We start from the raw sequence: 24,476 nt of genomic DNA, 5'->3' as shown, positions 1-24,476 counted from the left end.
GCTGGAAAAATGGCTCAGGGGTTAAGATCGTGGGCCGCTCTTCCAGAGGACCTGGGTTCAGGTGCCCACATGGTGTTCACAACAATATGTAACTCTAGTTCTAAAGTATTTCAGATCATCTCCTGGACATCCTGGACACCGGTATCATGTGGTCTATAAATATACGGCAGGCAAAACACCCATACACACAAACTAAAATAAAACAAAATAGAAAATAATGTCTAGGGGTTGGGGATTTAGCTCAGTGGTAGAGCGCTTGCCTAGCAATCGCAAGGCCCTGGGTTCGGTCCCCAGCTCCGAAAAAAAGAAAAAAAAAAAAGAAGAAAATAATGTCTATAACTGGGCTGGCATATGTCAATTGTTGTACCTTTTATTTATTTACTTATTTTGTGTGTGGAGGTCAAAAAAGTAGGGGTCAGTTCTTTCCATCTACCCCTTGGGTTCTAGGGACAAACCTTACTTAGACTTGGCAGCAATTATTGAACTCACTCCCCGGACTAGATGTCACAATTTAATTAATAAATAAATAAATTAATTCTATAAACATTTTACTTTTATTTTACCTATATTTTTAGTTTTTCTCTTCTGTGCATTGGTGTTTTGCCTGCATGTATGTCTGTGTGAGGGTGTCAGATCCTTGAGTTACAGACAGTTGTGAGCTGCCATGTAAGTGCTGGGAATTGAACCCGGGTCCTCTCAGTCCTTTCAACTGTTGAGGTCTCTCTCTCTCTCTCTCTCTCTCTCAATCAATCTTTTTTTTTTTCTTTTTTTTTTTTTTTCTTTTTTTCCTTCCTTCGTTCCTTCCTTTCTTTCTTTCCTTCTTTCTTTCTTTCTTTCTTTCTTTTTTTTGACAGGGTTTCACCTGACTGTCCTGGAAGTCACTCTGTAGACCAGGCTGGCCTCAAACTCACAGAGATCAGCCTGCCTCTGCCTCCCGAGTGCCGGGATTAATTGCACCACACCATCACCCCTCAGCTTAAATCCTTGTCTCCATTTCTTGTCTAAGTTTTTTTGTTTGTTTGTTTGTTTGTTTGTTTGTTTGTTTCATGATATGGTCCAGCTAAGTCATAGCAGTCCTGGCTAGCCTGGTACTCTCTATGTAGCTCAGGCTGCCCTTGAATTTGCAACAATCTTGCCATCTCCCCCTTTCAAGTTGTTTTTTTATAGGCTGGTCTTGAACTCTTGGTGTGAAGAAGAACCAAGTGCTGGAATTACAGGCGTGTGGCCCCTAAGGATTTACTGTGCACAACAGGTAAGCAATTCACCACCTGAGCCCCCAACACACACCGGTTCCCTTTTTTCCTCCATTAAAATGTTTTATTTATACTATTAGTGATGTTGTCATTAGTGTGTGTATGTGTGCACGGTCGCACACCAGTTGCTGGAGGAGGTTAGAGAACTCCTTCCTGTGGTTACTTCCAGGGATTGAACTGAGGCCATCCGAGTTGGTGGCAAGGACCTTTACCTGCCGAGTCACTTCCCTGCCTCTGTGTTCAGATTCTTTACATGCGTTTAGTTAAAGCTGGTGACACCAGAACATGCACTCTATCGTAACGGATCTATTCCAGAACATCTTTCTAGCGCTCAGCAGTGAAAACCCGCATTCCTGGAGCCACCATTTCAGATTGATTTTCTCTGAACACAAAACAGACGGTTTGCCCTGAAATCACTGGGGGGTAACGGAAGCTGCAGGCTTTGCGATGATCTTTATCTGCGGTGCCCCTGGCACTGGCTTGGGGTTTAGGCAAACAGAGGCTCCAGAGTGCCTTGCAATATAACCTGGGAGCTTCCTGGTTGCTGGTAACAGTAACTACTACCATCAGCAGGAGCTACCACAGAGCCCCAAAGACTCGGTCTTTCACAGGACCCTGGGAAGCCTGGCGCTGGGTTTCTAATTTCAGACACAACAGAGATAAAGCACAAAGGCTTTCTGCAAGGAAACTGTCTTCCAGACACAGCGGGACTGACACACAGAGAACTCACAGAGGAGGGGGCAGCATGCACAGGCCTGCCCAGGTTCCTGCTACACAGGGTCCTCTCACAGAGACGGGGAAGTGGACACCAGATCTCATCCGTGACCGAGAAGCTATTTACAGTTAATACCCCCTGGCAAAGGGAAAATCAATTTTCCCCAATACAGTGTCACCGGGTTTATCAACCACACTCCAGGGCATGTCTTTTTGCCCAGAAATGGCCAATAAGAAATGGACTCCATATTTGTTTGTATCTGGGGGCGGGGAGGCATTTTTTTTTACACTATTTAGTTTTGTTTGTTTGTTTGTTTGTTTTCTTTTTTCGGAGCTGGGGACCAAACCCAGGGCCTTGCGCTTGCTAGGCAAGCACTCTACCACTGAGCTAAATCCCCAACCCCTACACTATTTAGTTTTGTTTGGCTCTTTTTGTTGTTGTTTGGTTTTTCCAGGCAGGGTTTCTCCGAGTAGCTCGGCTGTCCTGGAATTTGCTCTTGAGAAGGCTGATTCCACGACAGGCTCCAAATTGGCAGTTAAAGACACTAGGCCTAAAAATCCAGGCTTCAGGCAGCTAGTCAGAAACTGCCCCACCGCCTGGCCAGAAACAGGACAATGGGTCAGCAGTTTCCAGCCAGCCCTCATGCCCCAGTAATGGAATGTCCTTAGAGATAGAGCAAGACAGAGTCCAAGCACAAAGTCCACTACCCCGGGATTCTAAAGTGCTTTACATTGAGTCTGCAAGCACACTTCCCGGGTCTCTCTTGGTAATAGGGAGACCCCAGCAAGCTGGACTTCTGCAGAATAAAACACTCCACGTTTACGTTCTCCAGTGGATCGGGGACCCTTACACTCTGTAGACCTGGCTGCCTCTGCCTTTGAGTGCTAAGGTTAAAGCATCCAGCTTTACTTCACGTTTCAAGCATTTATTTTTATCTGGATTTACGCGTATGCGTGTGTGAGCATATACCACGTATTTTTGCGCGTCCGTGGAGGCTGGTAGAAGACATGGGACCATGGAGTTGTAAGTCATCAGGTGTGGATGCTATAAACTGAACTCGGGGTCCTCTGGAAAGCAGCCAGCGAGTGCTCTAACCACTGAACATCTCTGCAGCCCCAGAGTAGATTTGAACTTATTTGTTTACTTGTTTGTTTGTTTGTTTATGTGTAGCAGCAAAGATGCACATTAGTCTGTCTGACCATTTTCCTTCTAAATCTGGTCAAGAACACATTCTAATTTCTTCTCAATTCTGCCGCATTTTACTAATGTCAAGGAGAAGCAGAAGGACACAGGGTTATGTATCTGACGCGGGCATTTTATTAATTTTTAATCTTTTTTACATATGCACACATGTCACAGCTCATGCAGAAGGTAAACTACTCCTGTATATGAGGCTCAGGGATGGAACGTGGGTCCTCAGGCTTCCCCACAAATCAATCTCTCTCTCTCTCTCTCTCTCTCTCTGTGTTTCTCTCTCTCTCTCAAGTGTTTCAAGCTCCCTCTGCCCAGCACCAGGTCTGTTTTACCTGGTGCTTACCTGGTGCTGTGGACTGAGCTGGGCCTGCACCCACAGCCTCCAGACTTGGGGATTTTTAAATAATCCTAAACGTTTGTGTAACTGCCAGTCTTCTGTGAACATCACTACCGATTTCCACTCTCCCGTATGCATTTAGGAAGGCCAACCGGAAGATTCCGTCTTGGGGTTTGTTCTCTAATTTGTCTTTCAGATAAGGGCAGATGCATGCAGAAGATCAAATTCAGCAGGGCAGTTGAAGGTTTTTCCATGACTAATGCGAGCAAATTGCGTAAGGGCCTCTCTCACCCATGCTTCCCCTCAAATCCTTACTGGCTGCGGTATTTCATCCCCAGACTACCCGACCACCCGGCTCTCGCTTTATCTGACACATTTTCTCTTTTGCCTGAAGCTCTAAAGTCAGGTGAAGTGAAAGGTGGTGGCTGGATTAAGAATTACCCCCTCCCTCCGCCCCTGCAACCTTGCTAGCCCGTCTCCTAGCAACTGTACGGTTTGTTGCTTAGCAACAAGAGAGGCAAGAGTGCTGCCCCTCTTGCGAGTCTAAAAATACAGAAAACATTTTTTTTTAAAAGAAAGACTCATCAGCGGGGTCTTTTATTAAATATACTAAATACAGAGACAATCTTACAAGCAGGGGTGGGGCTTAGCGCAGGTGAACCTCTACATCTCTTACAGCGTACAATAATAATTTGTTGTACATAGAAACAGAAGAAAGGTTAAAAAAAATAAAAAGACCTGCAGCCTTTTCTGATCTTATTGCTTCTGTGCATCCATAATCAGTTCTTAAGTTCGAGGGAGGGGAGAGCTACCGAGACAATCACCTGGTAAAGATGCTGGCCGCCAAGCCTGACCATCGCTGGACCACACGGTTAGAGGAGTAAACCAACGCCCACAAGCTGTTCTCTGAGCTTAATATCTGTGGCACACACATGATACTCCATATTAATTAAGTAGGTGTGTTTCGTTTTTAATTCAAGTTCAGGCTTACTGGTTCAGGTCACTATCTGCTCTTCCAAAGGACCTGGGTTCAACTCTTTTTTTTCTTTTTTTTTTTTTTTTTTTTTTTTTTTTTTTTTTTTTTTTCGAGCTGGGGACAACCCAGGGCCTTTAGCTTTCGCCAGGGCAAGCGCTCTACCGCTGAGCTAAATCCCCAACCCCTGGGTTCAACTCTTAATCAGTTTTTAAATCTAAAAGAAGATGAAGAAAAAAATGTTTTTCTAAATATCCTTGTAAGCCTGAAACAATGGCTCATGTCTCTAATCCAAGCATGTGGGATGTAGAGGCAGGAGGAAAACTAGTTCAAGACTAGCCTGGACTACATGAAAGCCTGCCCCAAAGAAAGACACGGAACCTGGGATGGCGCTCAGTAGGTAATGGAACTCTTCATCCAGACCGGAAAACTGAGTTTGCGCCCTGGGACCCAGATGGCAGAGAGGAACTGACTCCCTGAAATTGTCCTCTGACTTCTGCTGTGTCCTCTCCCCCACCACAACACACTAAATAAACAAATATAAAACAAACAAACCCTTATGCCAGACACTACTGAGAGTTTATTATTATTTCAAGGACTATTATCATAAAGGGGGCAATTTTCAGTCCGTTTACGTAGGAATTACCAGACCTTAGAGATAACATATCCATACCACTTACACCAAAACTGCATGGTTTCCAAGAGGGCAAACTGCTATTTCTAAAAGAACCCTATTGGCTGAGTAAGAGAAGAGCTGTTGAATTAGCTCTGGTTAAGGAAACAGAAACCTTTGAGCAGCACAGCAGTTTCAGCACACCACGGAGGAGCCAGCACTCAGGAGTTTGGGAGCTTGGCTAGTGTTTGAATTTACATATTTGTAGTGGCAGGAATGATAAATGTCTCTGACCAGCTCAGGTATTTGAACCCTGGTCCCCTGCGAGTGAAGCCGTTTGGCTTTGGCACTGTTCAGGGAAGTTATAAAAACTCTAAGGGTATGGCCTTGTTGGAGGAAGTCCCTGGGCTTCAAGCCTTGACCCAGTTTCTTTGCTCTGCTTCCTGTTTGTTGAGGATGTGACGTTTGCTGCAGTGCCTCCTGGCCATTAGGGGACTCTCCCTCTGCAACTAACCCTTTTCGCCCATATGATACTTTTTAGTGTTTTTTCACGGCAACAGAAAAGTAACTACTAGAAAACTAATACAATGTTTAAAGTCAAGGATGGAGCTGCAAACATTCAGTCACATCCCTGTCTTCCATCAGGCTCTTCGATTCACAAAAGAAGTGGAGTTTCGGAAGGTCATTTGCTCGCTCCTCCAGGCGTTACTAGGATGATCTTTAAATGTAATTGTCAGAAGTTCATGATTGGATAGGATTGATTTAAGTAAATATAATAATAATATATATATAATATATTTACCACAGTGCATGGAAGGGTTGGGGTGATGGCTCAGACAGAAGTAATATGCTTGCCACACAAGCCGTGAGGACTTGAGTTCAATCCCCTTATAAAACCAGGCCGAGTGGCACATGCCGGTAACCTCAACACTGGGAAAGCAGAGAGAAGAGCTTCTGTGGGAATCATGGAGCAGGCAGTTTAGCCACAAAGGACAAGAAATGTGAGAAACCGGTGCTGGATCGTGGGGGAGGGGACTCCGGAGCTTCTTTTGATTACTGTTAAATCCCTGTAGCCACAGCACCATGGCAACCTTCCCAGTCTGCCACCTCATTTCTCGAAGAACAAAGGGAGCCGGACAAAGGTGGTTCAGCATACACTCGGCGAGTGTGCATAATTTAAGTCAATGAAAAGGAACTAAATTAAAAACTGTGTTCTACAAAAACTGGGATTCCTGCCGGCTGGGGAGGTGGCTTGGCTGGTACAGTCCTTGCTTATCATGGGCTTTGATTCTCCACTCTGTGATAGCACAAGCCTGTCTGACATCCACAGCGCTCCAGAGTGCAGGCCGGGATCCGTTGTCCAAGGTCATCCTCTGCAGTATAGAAAGTTTGAGGCTAGGGGCTGGGGATTTAGCTCAGTAGGGGCTGGGGATTTAGCTCAGTGGTAGAGCGCTTACCTAGGAAGCGTAAGGCCCTGGGTTCGGTCCCCAGCCCCAAAAAAAAAAAAAAAAAAAAAAAAAAAAAAAGAAAGTTTGAGGCTGGCTTGGGGTATGTGAGACTGTTTCAAGAGAAGGAGGAGGATGGAGAGAAGGAAAAGGGAGAGGAGAAGGAGGAAGAGAGGTTAAGTTTGTAAAAAAAACAGTGAACAGCTTAGAAGGTAAGTTCAGTACTTGCACATCAGTGAGCGACTTCAGAAGATTTTTTTTTTCCCTGAGACGGGTTTCTTTGTGCAGCCCTGGCGAGCCTGGAACTCACTCTGTAGACCAGGCTGGTCTCAAACTCAAGAGATCTACCTGCCTCTGCCTCCCAAGTGCTGGGAGTAAAGGGGTGCATGTAATTGTAACTTTTATTTGCCTGGTGTAATTATGGTCTCCAAGGCTTACTGCCTTTTAGTCTGCCTAGTCCTGGAAGCTTCTAAACTCCGTACTATTTAACCTAGGCCTAGAGTGTTTTCAGCCTCTGAGACCTTACGGCTGAATAAACTTACCCCTTCCTAGTTCTTTCTGGACTCTGGCTGGTTCAACTCAGTTGTTCTAGCTCAAACTCCTCTCCAAAATGGCTGACTCAATCTGGCTTTTTTTCTCTCTGTGTCTCCCTGAATTGCTCTGCTTGGCCTCATACTGTTCTGGAGATCTGTTCTAATCCTCTGGCTCCTTCTCAGTCTCTGGCTCCCTCTGTCCTCACCTGTATCTACCTTGTTCTCTCTGCAACCTGTCTCTGTACAGCTGTCCTGGGAAAACTGTTTCCCACTTCCTCTCTGCATTGCTCCCTCACGTAGCTTCCTCCTGAGAGTTGGGCATACCCTAGTCTCTCGAATCTGTCTCTGATTTGTCACTTTGTCTGCCACTCAACTAGACATCACTTTCAAACACTGGTGCTTCCCGCTACAAACTAACTTTACCCCCATTGTTTGGGATTAAAGGTGAATCCGAAGGTCTTGTCTGCATCTCAGCCGGAGGGATTGAAGGTGCGTGCTACGACTGAGCCACACCACAACTAGAAACAGGATTTTTCAGTAAATAACACAATCTCGGTGGTCACGGTGTCAAATATCCTGCAACGTGTGTGCCACCACTGCCTCTGACTTCAAGATTCTCTTCCAGTGCCAGATATGGAAGTGTGATACAGAGGTGACAGTTTCATTTTGTACTGGGGAAGGAGCTCAGGGTGCTGTGCAGGGTAAGCAAGCACTGAGTCACATCCTCAGCTGCTGTGGTATTCTATTCCTGCTGCTGCTGCTGCTGCTGCTGCTGCTGCTGCTGCTTCTGTTTCTTCTTCTTCTTCTTCTTCTTCTTCTTCTTCTTCTTCTTCTTCTTCTTCTTCTTCTTCTTCTTCTTCTTCTTCTTCTTCTTCTTCTTCTTCTTCTTCTTCTTCTTCTTCTCCTCCTCGTCCTCCTCCTCCTTCTCCTCCTTCTCCTCTTGCTCCTTTCCCTCTTCCTCCTCCTCCCCTTCATCATCATCCTCCTCCTTCTCTTCCTCCTCCTCCTCCCTCTTCTTCACTGATTATTTGAGAATCTCACATCATGCACCCCAATCGATTGCACTCACCTCCCAGTTTTCCCACATTTGCTCCCTATACTGGCTGGTTCTGTGTGTTAACTTGACACAAGCTAAAGTTACCACAGAGAAAGGAGCCTCATGAGACCCAGCTGTAAGGCATTTTCTCAACTAGTGATCAAGGGGGGAGGGTCCCGTCCATTGTGGGTGGTGCCATCCCTGGGCTGGTGGTCCTGGGTTCTATAAGAAAGCAAGCTGAGCAAGCCAGGAGAAGCAAGCCAGTAAGTAACATCCCTCCATGGCCTCTGCATCAGCTCCTGCTTCCTGACCTGCTTGAGCTCCAGTCCTGACTTTCTTTGGTGATGAACAGCAATGTGGAAGTGTAAGCTGAATAAACCCTTTCCTCCCCAACTTGCTTCTTGGTCATGATGTTTGTGCAGGAATAGAACACTAAGTCACTCCCCATCCCCTGTGACCAACACACCCCCCACTAAGAAAAAAGAAAAGAAAAACTCTATATGCTCATTGGAGCAGAGCCTAATTCATAGTGGCCAGTCCCCCAAATTTTACTTCTAAAATAGAATCTCACTGACGTTATTGGGGAGATGCACTCATGGACTTCCAGCACTATGGAGTAGGAGTTGAAGGTCATCCTTAGCTAAATCCCAAGTTCAAAGTCAGCCTAGAGTATTAGAAACACTCTCTCAAAACTAAACACAGGGCTGGAGAGATGGCTCGGAAGTTAGGATCACTTGTTCCTGCAGAAGACGAGGCTTCAATTCTCAGCACCCACACAGTACATAGTGGCTCACAACTATTGGTGTTGAAAGACCCCCAGAGCGGGGAGACCCTCACTCAAGTCTCGGGATGATGCAACCCCCTAAGAACTCACGTGAGACCGTCCTTGCTGTAATAAACATGAGGTTTATTGATAGGAACCAGTGCACTGGGGTCGAGACCCATATCCCACGCAGGGGCAGTGGAGTTCGACCCCGAAAGGCTGGGAGAAAGGGTATTTAAAGGAAGAAACCACAACCCGAGGGGGCAGGGATGGTGTCATTGGAAAGTGTTGAGAATACTAATGAAAAATCACAAGGAGGAGCTTCCTGTTTCTCAAGATTGTTAAACTTTATGGTCCATCAGTTCCTGGGAGGAGCTTCCTGTTTCTCAAGATTATTCTCTAAGATTTTAATCTAACTTTATGGTCAGCTAGTACAGGTAGAGGGCAGGGTCTGGAATTTGAGGTATTTGGGGCTTTTTTAAACTTCTGACTTCTTAGCTGCATTTTTTATTCTTTCAGTATAACTCCAGTTCCAGGGGATCTGATGCCCTTTTCTGACAACAAGGCGCAATGCACTCACATGGTGTGTGTGTGTGTGTGTGTGTGTGTGTGTGTGTGTGTGTGTGTGTCTGTGTGTGTGTGTGTGTGTGTCTGTGTGTGTTCTGTGTGTGTGTGTCTGTGTGAGTCACAGTCTAATCTAAAATTTTAACAGAACTTTAGCAGTCTTTTAAAGCCATACAAGTGGGGTTGGGGATTTAGCTCAGTGGTAGAGCGCTTGCCTAGCAAGCGCAAGGCCCTGGTTGGTCCCCAGCTCCAAAAAAAAAAAAAAAAAAAAAGAAAAAAAAAAAAAAAAAAGAAAAAGCCATACAAGTGCAAGCCATCTCTTCAATACATTGCTACTAAACCCTAAAATTAAGATCAAAGTAAATTCACTATGGCACCATACTCATGTCATTCCATTGTTTAAATGAGAGGCTAGGACCACTCTGACCAAGGAAACAAGTAGGTTAACTGTAGATCTTCACTCTCCCTCCCTTCCCCCAAATCCAATCCCCCAATCTCTTTCCTAGCTGGGCAGCAGACCACCTGCTGAGCCCCTCCCCTGCAGCACATCACCAGAGGGTCTCACACATCTTCCCCTCCTAATAACCCCCACACTAATTGATTTATCCAGCCCCCAAAGAAACAGGGCCCCTAGACCTTGCACAACTGACTCCATGATGGAATTGCCTTTCAGGCTGAAAAAGTCAGCATGTAGATACCACTGCCCACCAAAACTAAAACAAAGACCTAATCCACCCACGCCCACAGTTCTTGGAAAGTCTCTAAACATACTAATTTTGCTTTTTGCCTTCTGTAGTTCCACTTCCGGCTGACTGTTCTTGTCAACCCAGAACATGGTTCTTGTTCTTAAAAGTTCATTCATCTGAGAAAGGCTCAGGACCCCACAATAGCCAGCAGACTCCAGCAGACGCTTCCTGGAAATCCATAGGTCACGCCTGCGAGGGAAGCAGGCAGGCTAACTACACATCCTCACCTCTCCCTCCAAGTCCAATCCCCTGGTCTCATCCCCAGCTCTGTAGCCGCCCTTCTGCTGTGGCCTCTCCTACTCTCTGCCCCCAATCACCAGGCACTAAACATCCTAGTGGACCACTCTGCTTTTTCTCCTTTTGTGGACCTCCTCAGCAATCCTAGCCCATCCCCATTCCTGTCAGCTCCCAATACTTAAAAACATATTTTACCTGGAACCCCCGGTGGCCACATCTATCAGGATCCCAGAAAAATTTCCTACCAGGCAACATACAATCACCACACTCTCCTAAGAACCAGAAAGGTCAAGAGAAACCAAGGAACGGAGCAGTTGCAGTAAGCCCATAGCCAACGTCAGTGGAAAATTCCACCAGGAAACTCTTCCAGCCGATAAACACTTTCAGCAAAGTGGCTGGATACAAAATTACCTCACAGAATCAGTAGCCCTTATATGTTCAAACAACGAGGAAGAAATTAGGAAACAACACCCCTCACAACAGCCTCAAATAATAAAATCTCTTGAGGTAACTCTAACCAAGCAAGTGAAAAATGTATATGATAAAAACCTGGGACTGGAGAGATGGCTCAGTGGTTGGAGAAATAGCTCAGTGGTTAAGAGCACTGACTGGGGAATGAAGCTGGGCAACCCTTTTCGCCAAGATGGCGCCGAAAGTGAAGAAGGAAGCTCCTGCCCCTCCCAAAGCAGAAGCCAAAGCAAAGACTTTGAAAGCTAAGAAGGCAGTGCTGAAAGGCGTCCACAGCCCCAAAAAGAAGATCCGAACGTCACCCACTTTCCGGCAGCCCAAGACCCTGCAGCCAAAATATCCTCGAAAGAGTGCGCCCAAGAGAAACAAGCTTGACCACTATGCTATCATCAAATTCCCACTGACCACCGAGTCAGCCATGAAGAAAATAGAGGAGGACAACATGCTTGTGTTCATTGTGGAAGTCAAGGCCAACAAGCACCGGATCAAACAGGTCGTGAAGAAACTATGACATTGACGTGGCCAAAGTCAATACTGGATACGGCCTAATGGAGAGAAGGTGGCGTTTGTTCGCTTTGCTCCTGACTATGAGGCTCTAGATGTTGCCAACAATTGAGATCATCTGGGCTGGAGAGATGGCTCAGTGGCTAAGAGCACTGACTGCTCTTCCAGAGGTCCTGAGTTCAATTCCCAGCAACCACATGGTGGCTCAGCCATCTGTAATGAGATCCAATGCCCTCTTCTGGTGTGTCTGAAGACAACGACAGTGTACTTATATATAATAAATGAATAAAAAAAAAAGTGATGGCAACATGTTACAAAGTCTTTTAAAAAAAAAAGGGGGGGGTTGGGGATTTATTTAGCTCAGTAGTAGAGGCACTTGCCTAGGAAGCGCAAGGCCCTGGGTTCGGTCCCCAGCTCCGAAAAAAAAGAACCAAAAAAAAAAAAAAAAAAGATTGGGATCATCTAAAGTGAGTCCAGATGGCTAACTCTAAATATACACTTTTTTTCACCATTAAAAAAAAAAAAAAAAAAAGGTGGCTGGAGAGATGGCTCAGTGGTTAAGAGCACTGACTGCTCTTCCACAGGACCTGAGTTCAATTCCCAGCAACCACATGGGGGCTCACAACCATCTGTAATGAGATCTGATGCCCTTCCTGATGTGTCTGAAGACAGCTACAGTGTACTTGTAATAAGTAAAAATAAATCTTAAAAAAAAAAGGGGTTGGGGATTTAGCTCAGTGGTAGAGCGCTTGCCTAGGAAGGGCAAGGCTCTGGGTTCGGTCCCCAGCTCCGAGGGAAAAAAAAAAAAAAGAGCACCGACTGCTCTTCCAGAGGTCAATTTTCAGCTTCATATGGAGGCACAAAAACCCAAGACAGCTAAAACAATGCTGGATGCTAAAAGAACTTCAGGACGCACCACTACCCCTGATTTCAAGATGTATGTACAAAGCTATAGTAAAAAAACTGACATGGTATTGACACAAATCAGACATATCGAGCAATGGATTCCAATTGAAGACCCATTAACCTACAAACCTATGAGTACTTGGTTTTCGATAAAGAAGCCAGAAATACACACTGGAAAAAAGGTATCTTCAACAAGTGCTGCTGGTCACGCTGGATGGCCCTCCCCATGTAGAAGAATCCAAATAGATCCATACTTAGCACCCAGCACGAAACTCAACTCCACATGGGTCAAAGACCTCAACCTAAACCCAGATACACAGAACCTGACAGAAGAGAAAGAAGGGAAGCCTTGAATACATTGGCACAGGGAAAGACTTTCGGAACAGGGCACCATTAGCCCAGGTCCTAGGATCAACAGATAAACAAATGGGACCTCATGAAACTGAAAAGCTTCTGCACGACTAAAACCACCAACACTCTACAGATGGGGAAACACTTTTTCCAACTACACGTCCTATACAAGCCAATCATCTTAGATAAATAAAGACCTAAAACATCCTGCTGTACTCATAGATCGGCTCCTGCCTCAGCTGCCATCAGAGAAGCTCCTTCCTGCAGCCGATGGAAACACAAACACAGCCAGACATTATGCAGAGAGGGATCTTGGAACACTCAGCCCTGAACTGGTTGTCTATCAGACTCCTCCCCCCAAGGCTCAGGGAACCCTGTGGAAGAGGAAGCAGAACTAGTGTGAGAGCCGGAGGGGATGGAGGTCACCAAGAAAACAAGGTCATCTAAACAAAAGAATCAGTCGGCACCAGGTCTTCTGCATATGTCTTAGAAATAATGATGATGATGACGATGATGATGATGATGATGATAAGGATAAGAGACAGAAAGGGAGAGCTGTTGTTTCTGCTTCCCAAGTAACTCTAGGTCTGTACTAGGTTGACAGCTAAAGATAACTATGACATTGTACCCCCACCTCCACCCCAGTCAACACTGACACACAAACATGTCATTTCAAACCAGAACCTTTCAATGTTTTAAAAGTTCAAGAGCTCAAATACATACATACATACATACATACATACATACATACATACACACACAAACAAACAGACTTCTAAGATTTTTTTTTTTTATTCATTTATTAAATACAAGTACACTGTAGCTGTCTTCAGATACACCAGAAGAGGGCATCAGATCTCTTTACAGATGGTTGTGAGCCACCATGTGGTTGCTGGGAATTGAACTCAGGACCTCTGGAAGAGTAGTCGGGTGCTCTTAACCGCTGAGCCATCTCTCCAGCCCTAAGATTTTTTTTAAAACCTGTCTCTCAACATTGGGCTCCTGTAAAGTAAAAAAGAAGTTTGTCTCCACAACAACATAAGGTTGGGCCTCCTGGATCACACCTTTAAATACCAGGACTTGGGAGGCAGAGGCAGGCAGATCTTTGTGAACTTAAGGCCAGCCGTGGTCTACAGTGAATTCAGTGAGTTCCGGAAGATCCAGTGGGATTCTACCTCAAACATACTTCCTCATTCCAGCAGTGTGGAAAAAAAGATCGAGTTATCAGATCAATGTGAAACCAAAACGCACCCATATAAAAGCCTCAGGATTCAGCATTTGTAGCTCACACGTGAACTTCTGGGCTCCACAGGGCTTGGGCACTCTCTCCTCTCCTGACATCCACGGAGAGCTTGTCTTACAGGCTCAGCCGGATCCATTCCACAACTGCCACTGTCCTTGGTAAATGCCCTGTGTTTCCTGCATTTCCAATGTCCTAGGGGCTTGGGGGGGGGCGGTCTCCACTGCATCTGAGGCTGCACCTTCTCCAATGCCTCTTCTGGCCTCTCAAGCCTCAGTTCTTCCCTCAGTCCTTCAGTTCTGAGGCCCATCGCACCTACCATTTTCCATACCAACTTCTAGAACAATCGTTTACATTGTAATGTCAATTTAAAATCAGTACGCAGGGAGGCTGCAGTCCGGCGATCTTCTTATCTACCGTGCCATCTCCCCAGCCCAGAGCTGTCAGTTATTTTTAAGTATAAAATGTGCTTCTTCTGGTATGAAATTCAAACAGGTGAGTGGTGAAGATTTGGAATTGTCACCTTACATAGTCATTGAGCTACTTTAAATAGTAGAACGACGTGATTTGTAATATATAAGCACTATTACTCTTTTTTTTTTATAAGATTTATTTATTTAACGTATATGCACTGTCACTATCTTCGGACACACCAGAAGAGGGCATCAGATCTCATTACAGATGGCTATGAGCCCCCATGTGGTTGCTGGGAATTGAACTCAGGACCTCTGGAAGAGCAGTCAGTGCTCTTAACCGCTGAGGCATCTCTCCAGCCCCCGCACTATTACTCTAAAAGCAGTGCGGCTATTCTGTAAGAGATTCAGCTGGATGGCCTTAGGAGAGAAGAGGAAGAAGAGGAAGTCATGAACTTGTGAGAAGGAAGGGGTCGTCTGGGGGACACACACACACACACACACACACACACACACACACGCGCGCACACACACGCACACACACACACACACGCACACTGGTGGTTTGAATAAGGACAACCCCTCATAAAGCTTGAATTTGAACATTTGGTTCAGAAGGACTAGGAGGTGTGTCCTTATTTGAGGAGGTGTGTCACCGGGGGTGGGATTTGAGGTTTCAAAAGACTAGTGAAGCCCTGTGGTGGTGGCTTTGCGTTGGCACATGACTTTAATCCTAGCACTCCGAAGGCAGGAGACAGGTAGATCTCTGTGAGTTTGAGGCCAGCCTGATCTACAGAGTGAGTTCCAGGATGGTCACAACAGAGAAACCCTGACAAGGAGGAGGAGGAGCCAGCAGCCATTTTACTCACCCTAATTGAAAACTTGCTGCAAGTTGCCTTGGTTATGGTGTTTTATCACAGCAATAGAAAAGTCACTAAGAGGGTTGGGGATTTAGCTCAGTGGTAGAGTGCTTGCCTAGCAAGCGCAAGGTCCTGGGTTCGGTCCCCAGCTCTGAAAAAAAGAAGAGGAAAAAAAAAAAAAAAAAAAAAAAAAAAAAAGACACACTCCAAAAACAAAAAGAGTGGGCTGAAAGTCTACTCAGCTAGTAAAAGCCCTTGTATTTTGACAACCTGAATTCCGATCCATGGGACCCGTGGAAAAGGCAGACTCAGCCTGTCTTCTTCTTTTTTTTTTTTTTCAAAGATTTATTTATTTACTTATTTATTTATTTATTTATTTATTTATTTATTATAAGTACACGATAGCTGTCTTCAGACACATCAGAAGAGCACATCAGATCTCATTACAAATGGTTGTGAGCCACCATGTGGTTGCTGGGATTTGAACTCAGGACCTTTAGAAGAGCAGTCAGTGCTCTTAACTGCTGAGCCATCTCTCCAGCCCTCAGCCTGTCTTCTAACTGACCTCTTTTATGTTTCTAACGGCGTCTTCTATGCTGTCACGCATGAACATGTACAATCAACCCATAAATACATTTAAATAATTTTTAATTACTAAAAATGAGATTTGAGGCTGGGTAGTGGTAGTGTATACCTTTAATCTCAGCACTCTGGAGGCAGAGGCAGAGAGATCACTGAGTTTGAGGCCAACCTGGTCTACAGAGTGAGTTCCAGGACAGCCAGGGCCACACAGAGAAACCCTGTCTCAAAACAACAATAACAAGTTTTTTTTTTTTTAATTTATTTATTTAATGTATATGAGTACACTGTCGCTGTCTTTAGAGCCCCCAGAGGACAGCATCGGATCTCATTACAGATGGTTGTGAGCCACCATGTGGTTGCTGGGAATTGAACTCAGGACCTCTGGAAGAGCAGTCGGTGCTCTTAACCACTGAGCCATCTCTCCAGCCCCAACAAGTTTTTTAAAAAGGAGATTTGAGGGCTCTTGTGACGGCATATGCCCATAATCTCAGCCCTTGGGACATGGAGGTCGGAAGATCGGGAGTTCAAAGCTAGCCTTAGCTGGAATCAAGTTTGAAGCTAGCCCAGGCTGCATGAGCCATTTCTCAAAATGACAAAGGAAAAAGATCTGTGAGGTAGACTGGACATGTTTCCATGGGGCCCAAAACAGGTGAGAGAGAAGTCTATAACGGTTGTCTCTGACTTTGGAAGCCAGGTATACAGAGCCGTTAGTGACCACAGAACCCTTCATAGCTGCATGTTTGAGACTGCTAAGATGATCTGGAGCTAAGAGGAGACATCATGCAGGGCTCAGATGTGGCTCGGGGGTAAAGCACTTGCCTGGCATGCACAAGGGTTGAAAGGGAAGGAATAAGAAGATAAAGTATAGGGGCTGGGGATTTAGCTCAGTGGTAGAGCGCTTACCTAGGAAGCGCAAGGCCCTGGGTTCGGTCCCCAGCTCCGAAAAAAAAAAGAACCAAAAAAAAGAAGATAAAGTATAGGGCAAGGTCTGAACCTGCAAATAGATAATTAGACTGCACAAGCATTAATTAAGATTTCTACTAATATCTATGTGTACAGAACAGACCTGTTAGCGGCATGCCCTAATATATACCTGTCTGTAGATGTAAGTAAAGAGCTTAACAGTAAAATAAGAACTAGCAACGTGTGTGTGTGTGTGTGTGTGTGTGTGTGTTCCACAGTTTTTGTTCTATTAAATCAGGAAAGGAACAAAAAGAACAGATTAACCTCTCCTCACTGATCTCCCTCATATATTTAAGATTTCAGTCTTCAAGACAATAGTCTGTTTCTGACCTAGATCTTAAGTTATTTATGCTCAAGGGGTGAGAAAAAAAAGCCTCTCATTTGCATAAGGAACTGAAAGGCTCTGAGGGGATGTGACAAAGAATTCTCATTTTAATCCTCCTATAAAACACATAAAGAACAGAATGCATCTCTCTCTCTCTCTCTCTCTCTCTCTCTCTCTCTCTGTATTGTCAAGAAATAGAAATGAATCACTGTATTTAAAAAATGTATTATACTTCATCATGGCGCTGTAGTGCATGATGATGATGATGATGATGATGGTGATGATGGTGATGGTGATGATCTCGGGGAAGGAGGGGAGGCTGACGACACTTGCCACCATGGCCGAGGAGGTGAGTTTTGTCCCTGGGACTCCAACGGTGAAAGAAGAAAATCTGCCCCTGTAGCTGTCCTCTGGCCTCTAAAGACACAAACACACCCACACACAGCCCCTCAAACACACATGCACACCCGCACACACACATACATATACAAAGGCAATAGTTTTTAATCGTGACAATATTTTCAACAAGCTATTTATCAATCCTTACGTTCTCTGCGCCATTCAATTATTTTTAATGAAGCAGAGTTGGGGTTTATTCATTACCATCGACTTTAAACCTAAGAGTTAAAAGAGAACTTCTCAGAAAAATATCCGGGCGCACGGGTGTGGGCTTCTCTGGGGGAGCGCTGACAGCACTTAGGTCTTACTGTTAATGTACTTACATGTTAGAAGCAGTCAAGTCATCTCTATTCTTCTGTTATAAAATAATGAGGATATGGGGGTTGTTTCCCTATGAAATATACAAGAAGTAAAGTATTTGCCTATATGTGGGATATGTTGATTTGTTTTTCCCTAGAAAAGACGTTCAGGATAAATTTAAACAAGAAAGGCAGAGCCGTGGGCGGCAGGCTAGAAGAACGCATGGCCACCATTGTTAGCACAACCTGCAGCTGCTACGTTCCCAAGGCCCTCCCTCCCACACCAGCCCGAATGAATGGATTCCACAGGGCTCGCAACAGTGTTGCAGATGACCAAGTCCCTGCTACTGAAGGGGAAGCCATCTGTCAAAACCCACATTTTCAGCTTGGTGCCCAAACAAATAATCTCTTTTCCTCTAAAATTTCATCCTGCAAATTACCAGTGGTCTGCAGCTCGGGGACTCACTATATAGATCTTCCTTGCCGACAACGGAGCCTTTCTACATAGCCAAAGAGTGCCACTGTAATCTATCTCCTAGGGGTGAAAGCAAGGCATTTTTGTCCCAAGGGGCAATTGAGCAACGACCCGCAGTAGCAGTGGGGCGAGCCTCTACAGTTCCCACAGTCAGAAAGAAGCCCAGCTGCGGAAAGGGGCTATTTACGGAATTCAGGGAACTACACAAAACTGCACAGGGCTGGCACTGCACAGTTGTCTGGGGATGAAAAACAACATCGCAAAAATGGTTTCCTTTTTATATTATAATACTCTCCTCTTTTTAATTTGGCATCTCAGCTATTTTTTACTTGGTATCACCCCCTCCCCCTCAAAAAAAAAGGAGCGCTGGAGAAATACAAGCCCACACAAAGAGCTCGTTTTTAAACTCACTTCTTTCTCCTTACAGTTTCTGAATTCCGTATTAGAAAGGATGGCTCATTTCTAGGGACAAAATAACACAGGCTCTGGGGTGAGGTAGGGTCGGGTAGCGGGGCGAGCGGGGAGGGGTGATGGGAGAACACTAGGGCTAAAGAAAGCAAGCTCTCTAGTAAAGCGTTAAGTACTACTTTGTATACTGTTTCTCTTTTTTCCTTTCTCTCTCTCTCTCTGTTTGTTTTTGGGTTTTCGAGACAGGATATCACACTATATATCCAGGCCGGGTACAAAATAACCGCAGTCCTCTGCTTCCCAATGCTGGGATTTACAGGCATAAACCACTAAGGCCGGTTATGATGACCTTGAGCTGCAAGTCTTCCTGCCTCTGCCTCTCAGGTGCTGTTGAGGGTCATAGGCGTGGTCTATTCATACTGAGCTTCTGAATTTTGCTCAAATAGTAATAATAGTAATAATAATAATAACAATAATAATAACCACAATAATACAACTGTAAAACTAAACATTTACCCACGCGTTTTTGACCATCATTCCCATAGCTCCTGCTACTTTATTTAAAGCGAACAGAGATGTTGAATCCTGACGGAACGTATTTAAATTTAGTGTAGTATAAATGAAAAGCTGGAATTTACCATAAAGAATCTCAATATAAATTCTGTGATTAAGTGTTGGGGAAAACCTTAAATTATCCTAACTACAGTTTAAGGTTTAAGCTCCGTTTTCTTTCTTCCCTCCCTACCCCTCCCCAGCTCCACCCCATAATGGATGCTCGGCTAGTTGCCTTTGCGAGGCCTTTGTCTGAAGGATGCAAAGTCTACGGATGCTAGCGGGGAGGGGGAAGGGGGGGAGAGATTACCTCATACCATGTCGCTTGCACCAATCACCACTCTCCTGTCGCGGCTTCTCTGGGCAGACGGAGTGGTCTGGACCAACAGGAAAAGGCCTTGGCCCATCCCCATGGTGACCGAGCTGTATATAAGGAGGCGCATCCGCCCAAGTGCCGCAGGTTCTCTTACATCGACCGCTTAAGAGTCGCGCTGTAAGAAGCAACACCTCCTCCTCGCCTCCGCCATCCACCCGGCAGCCGCGAAGCAGCAACCATGGTGAGCAAGCCTTCCCGGGCTCTCGGGAGTGGGTGGGTGTCAGCCGGCTCAGATCTGCAAGGAGACGCCTAAGCCTTTTGTCATCTCTGCGGGGAAGGGTGGTCTGGATGCTTTAAGTTTAGCTTAGTCCGTGAGTCCCGCCGCCGCAGTGCGGGACACGGAAACGCCCAGGCCGGGAAGAACAAAGGCTGCGCCGGCGAGCGATTGCTGGCAGAGCCGGGGACCACAGGGGACCGGCGGGGAGAGGGAGGGTGTCGCAGGGTCTGCTGCAGCAGGAGGGCAGGGCGGCGGCTGAGCCGGCACTCCAGAAACGCCGCCCTAACTCGCTGGGAAAATAGTTTGCCTGGGATCCATGGCAGCCGCTGTCAGGGAGGCGCAGGGGAGGGGTTGTTTGTCTCTTGCTTCCGTGGCGTTTTGGGAGGGGTTCGCTCTCACTAAGCCTCTCTCCCGAGCTGGTTTTTTTTTTTTTTTTTTTATTTTTTATTTTTAAAAAAATCGTTGGGGAATTGTAGTCTTACGAGATGCTTCGTTTGCAGGGCTGTCAAAAATACGATTTACTCCACGGGGCCATCTCGCTGGGGGTGGGGGGAGGGGGGCTGGATGGTTGGGAATGACAAAGCCCACTTTGTGAAGCCCAGAGTAGCTGACGGTCAGAACCCAGGGAAACGCCCTTCCCCGCCCCCAACCCCCGCAGACAATGAAAGTTGTCCCTCCAAGGCAGAAGTGTCTCTCTCTATAGAATAGTGGTTTATTATGTTGTATGTAGAGATTCATCGGATAAAAATACTATTTTCTACTTTTAAATATTAGTTATCTTTTCACTTTTTTTTTTAATTGTTGGCACTAATTGTGTGCACTGTGTTTCTAACTTAGCCTGCTTTAAGAATGTTTCCGTCCCATCCAATAGAAAACCTTCAAAAACCATAATGATTCTGCTGCAAAGAAAAAAAAATGATATTCTGCACCCGACTGCCTTTTGTTCTAATATATGACACTCATTCATTAATTCAGGCAGATGGCCCCAGGCAGGGTTGGGAGGCACGCAGAAAGCTGCACAAAGAGATCACGTAGACAGCTTCTGGAAATAGAGCTTTCTCTGTTAAATAATGTAACAGACCACAGGCTAGAGCCAGGCACAGAGAATGCAGCAATGCAGAAGTCAGACTCGATAGCAGGTAACCTAGCCTAGTACTGACGGGGTCCACAGAAGGGTGTGGCTGCTGGCCTCAGCCGCACTGCAGATGTCCACATTGAAATACCAGGTCCTATAGGATGAAACCTTAAACTTTGTGAGACTCTGTCTAGCTTGCAGCTTAGCCAGAGTACTAATGGGGTCCACAGAAGGGTGTGGCTGCTGGCCTCAGCCGCACTGCAGATGTCCATGTTGAAATACCAGGTCCTGTAGGATGAAACCTTCATCCTTACTTAACAAGAAAAGAAGCAATTAATGTAATTTCGGATAGTTATTTCATTTTACAGAATCTATGTTTTGAATATTTTTCAAATATGAAGACTTCTATTCAAGCACTGCTGTGGGAACAATGGGTTGGCACCATGTCTTAAGCAGTATTAAGGTGACATTGAGGCCACACCCACTTTCAGTATTGGTAGTGGGTATTCCTTCCTCATTGTGTCTGCCATATTAGGGATATGACACTAAATAAATTTAAACAATATTTGTATTTTTAGAAACACTAGAAATCTATTAAAATCTAAAATAGAAATACAGCTTAATATTACAACAACTTAATTTTATGATATTTTTTTCCCCCTTTCCACAGCGTGAGTGCATCTCCATCCACGTCGGCCAGGCTGGTGTCCAGATCGGCAATGCCTGCTGGGAGCTCTACTGCCTGGAACATGGCATCCAGCCTGATGGCCAGATGCCAAGCGACAAGACCATTGGGGGAGGAGATGACTCCTTCAACACCTTCTTCAGTGAGACAGGAGCTGGCAAGCACGTGCCCCGGGCAGTGTTCGTAGACCTGGAACCCACAGTTATTGGTAAGCAGACTGGGGGCTTCCCTGGGGCAGTCCTTCTTGGTCACATACTCAGAATGTCTCTCCAGACCCGGAAGGGTGAGTGAGCTTGTGGGGTCCTTGGTGGTGATGGCTGATGTCTTCTCCTTTTCCAGATGAAGTTCGCACTGGCACCTACCGCCAGCTCTTCCACCCAGAGCAGCTCATCACAGGCAAGGAAGATGCTGCCAATAACTATGCCCGTGGCCACTACACCATTGGCAAGGAGATCATTGACCTTGTCTTGGACAGAATTCGCAAGCTGGTAAATGCCCTATATGGATGGGTTTAAAATGTAAAAGACAGTGGGAGGGTGTCTTGGTATCTGTCAAAATGTGTCAGGTCTTTCCTATCAGGTAGAGATGGCTCACAATCTAAAGGAATTGAAATAGTGTATGCCCTCGTAATAAGACATTGTATTTCCTTTTCTCCCACAGGCTGACCAGTGCACCGGTCTCCAGGGCTTCTTGGTTTTCCACAGCTTTGGTGGGGAACTGGCTCTGGGTTCACCTCCTGCTGCTGATGGAGAGGCTCTCTGTCGACACGGAAAGAAGTCCAAGCTGGAGTTCTCCATTTACCCAGCCCCCAGGTTTCCACTGCTGTGGTTGAGCCCTATAATTCCATCCTCACCACCCATACCACCCTGGAGCACTCTGATTGTGCCTTCATGGTAGACAATGAGGCCATCTATGACATCTGTCGTAGAAACCTCGACATTGAGCGCCCAACCTACACTAACTTAAACAGGTTGATAGGTCAAATTGTGTCTTCCATCACTGCTTCCCTCAGATTTGATGGGGCCCTGAATGTTGATCTGACAGAATTCCAGACCAACCTGGTGCCCTACCCTCGTATCCACTTCCCTCTGGCCACTTATGCCCCTGTCATCTCTGCTGAGAAAGCCTACCATGAGCAGCTTTCTGTAGCAGAGATCACCAATGCCTGCTTTGAGCCAGCCAACCAGATGGTGAAATGTGACCCTCGCCATGGTAAATACATGGCTTGCTGCCTGCTGTACCGTGGTGATGTGGTCCCCAAAGATGTCAATGCTGCCATTGCCACCATCAAGACCAAGCGTACCATCCAGTTTGTGGACTGGTGTCCCACTGGCTTCAAGGTTGGCATTAATTACCAGCCTCCCACTGTGGTCCCTGGTGGCGACCTGGCCAAGGTCCAGAGAGCTGTGTGCATGCTGAGCAACACCACAGCCATTGCTGAGGCCTGGGCTCGCCTGGATCACAAGTTTGATCTGATGTATGCCAAGCGTGCCTTTGTGCACTGGTACGTGGGTGAGGGTATGGAGGAGGGAGAGTTCTCTGAGGCCCGTGAGGACATGGCTGCCCTAGAGAAGGATTATGAGGAGGTTGGTGTGGATTCTGTGGAGGGTGAGGGTGAGGAAGAAGGAGAGGAATACTAAATTAAATGTCACAAGGTGCTGCTTTCACAGGGATGTTTATTCTGGTCCAACATAGAAAGTTGTGGGCTGATCAGTTAATTTGTATGTGGCAATGTGTGCTTTCATACAGTTACTGACTTTAAGTGTGAATGATTTGTCAGAGACCCGAGCCGTCCACTTCACTGATGGGTTTTAAATAAAATACTCCCTGTCTTAAAAGTTGTCTTGTGTTCTGTATTTGGGTGCGTCCCAGCTTTCATGCTTTGGCCGAAATCAAGACCACGACCAGAAGAGACCCGGGGAGGAAAGGGTTTATTGTATCTCACTGTGCATCATGGGGAGCTGAGGCAGGAACTGAAAGGCTGTGAAGGAGCTGCCTCCTGGCTTGCACCATGCTGGGCTCTGTTTGCACTTTATCTACCCAGGACCTGCTGCTCAAGGGTGGCACCACCCATTGTGGACCCAGCCTTCCCACACCAATCATTAATCAAGAAAATGCTCCCAAAGACTTAATTGCAGGCCAACATCATGGAGGTACCTCCTCTTCCCATGGGATGCTGACAGATGACCACCATAGAGTATGAAAATTTAGTACCTTAAGGAAAAACAATGTACTATATAAAAAAGATTTTGTGTTTCAGACCTGGGAAGCAGAGGCAGGGGGATTAAATGGTCACATACTGTAGAGCAAACTGCAGACCAGCTTGGGCTTTGTGAGACCTTTGCAAAATGGAAAAAAATGGTTGGAGTATATACATATACACATACATATGCATAAATGCCAGGCAGGCGTGTTGGTGTATGCCTTTAATCCCAGTACTCAAGAGGCAGAGGGAGATCTCTGAGTTTGAGGCCAGCCCACTGTACATAGCAAGTTGCAGGCCATCCAGGGTTGCAAATGAGGCCTTTAAATGCAAACAATAGAACTGTTGCTGCTAGCTTCCGAAATGCTACAGTTGCTTTTAAGTTATCTTAGTGTATTAAACTGATACAAAGTATGTATGTAGGTATTACCGCAGGAGGGAAAGAGAAGGAAAATAGCCAATGGGGGCACAGGACAGTGGGGGAGTGACTGAGATATGGTACACAAAATGAAAATGTGTCACAGGGGCAGCTCTCTGTGAAGCCAAGGCTAGCCTGGTCTACAAAGCAAGTTCCAGGCAGCCAGAGTTGTCATAAAGAGAAACCTTGTCTCAAACAGCAAACAAACAAAAGCAGAAAGAAAATGCCATCACACAGATTAAAATAAAAAAAAATAATTGTTTTTAGAATTACATTTTCACTTCATTAATATTACTGAAAATGGCGGGTTGGTTTTTGGTTTTTGTTTCTAACAGGCTGCTCTAGATA

The 24,476-nt window shown here is 45.7% G+C and overlaps 1 long non-coding RNA gene and 2 pseudogenes across 2 annotated transcripts; 2 read left to right on the top strand and 1 right to left on the bottom strand.

The window, feature by feature from the left end:
• Positions 1–11,052: 11,052 nt before the first annotated feature.
• On the top strand, positions 11,053–11,493 carry LOC116890527 (annotated as a pseudogene).
• Positions 11,494–17,230: 5,737 nt separating this feature from the next.
• On the bottom strand, positions 17,231–19,541 carry LOC116884928. The gene is made up of 2 exons (XR_004385907.1): positions 19,465–19,541; positions 17,231–17,811 (listed from the first exon to the last, which is right to left on the bottom strand). It is a non-coding gene; the product is annotated as an uncharacterized LOC116884928 (long non-coding RNA).
• Positions 19,542–19,554: 13 nt separating this feature from the next.
• On the top strand, positions 19,555–23,348 carry LOC116884917 (annotated as a pseudogene). Its single transcript, XR_004385906.1, has 4 exons — positions 19,555–19,711; positions 21,493–21,715; positions 21,847–21,995; positions 22,168–23,348. The product of XR_004385906.1 is annotated as a tubulin alpha-1A chain-like (transcript).
• Positions 23,349–24,476: the final 1,128 nt, after the last annotated feature.

This window comes from Rattus rattus, chromosome 1 (genome assembly GCF_011064425.1).
Source record: "Rattus rattus isolate New Zealand chromosome 1, Rrattus_CSIRO_v1, whole genome shotgun sequence".
In the NCBI taxonomy this organism is placed as follows: Eukaryota; Metazoa; Chordata; class Mammalia; order Rodentia; family Muridae; genus Rattus; species Rattus rattus.
Note: the sequence above shows the minus strand (reverse complement) of the source record. Positions and strands in the feature narration are given on the sequence as shown.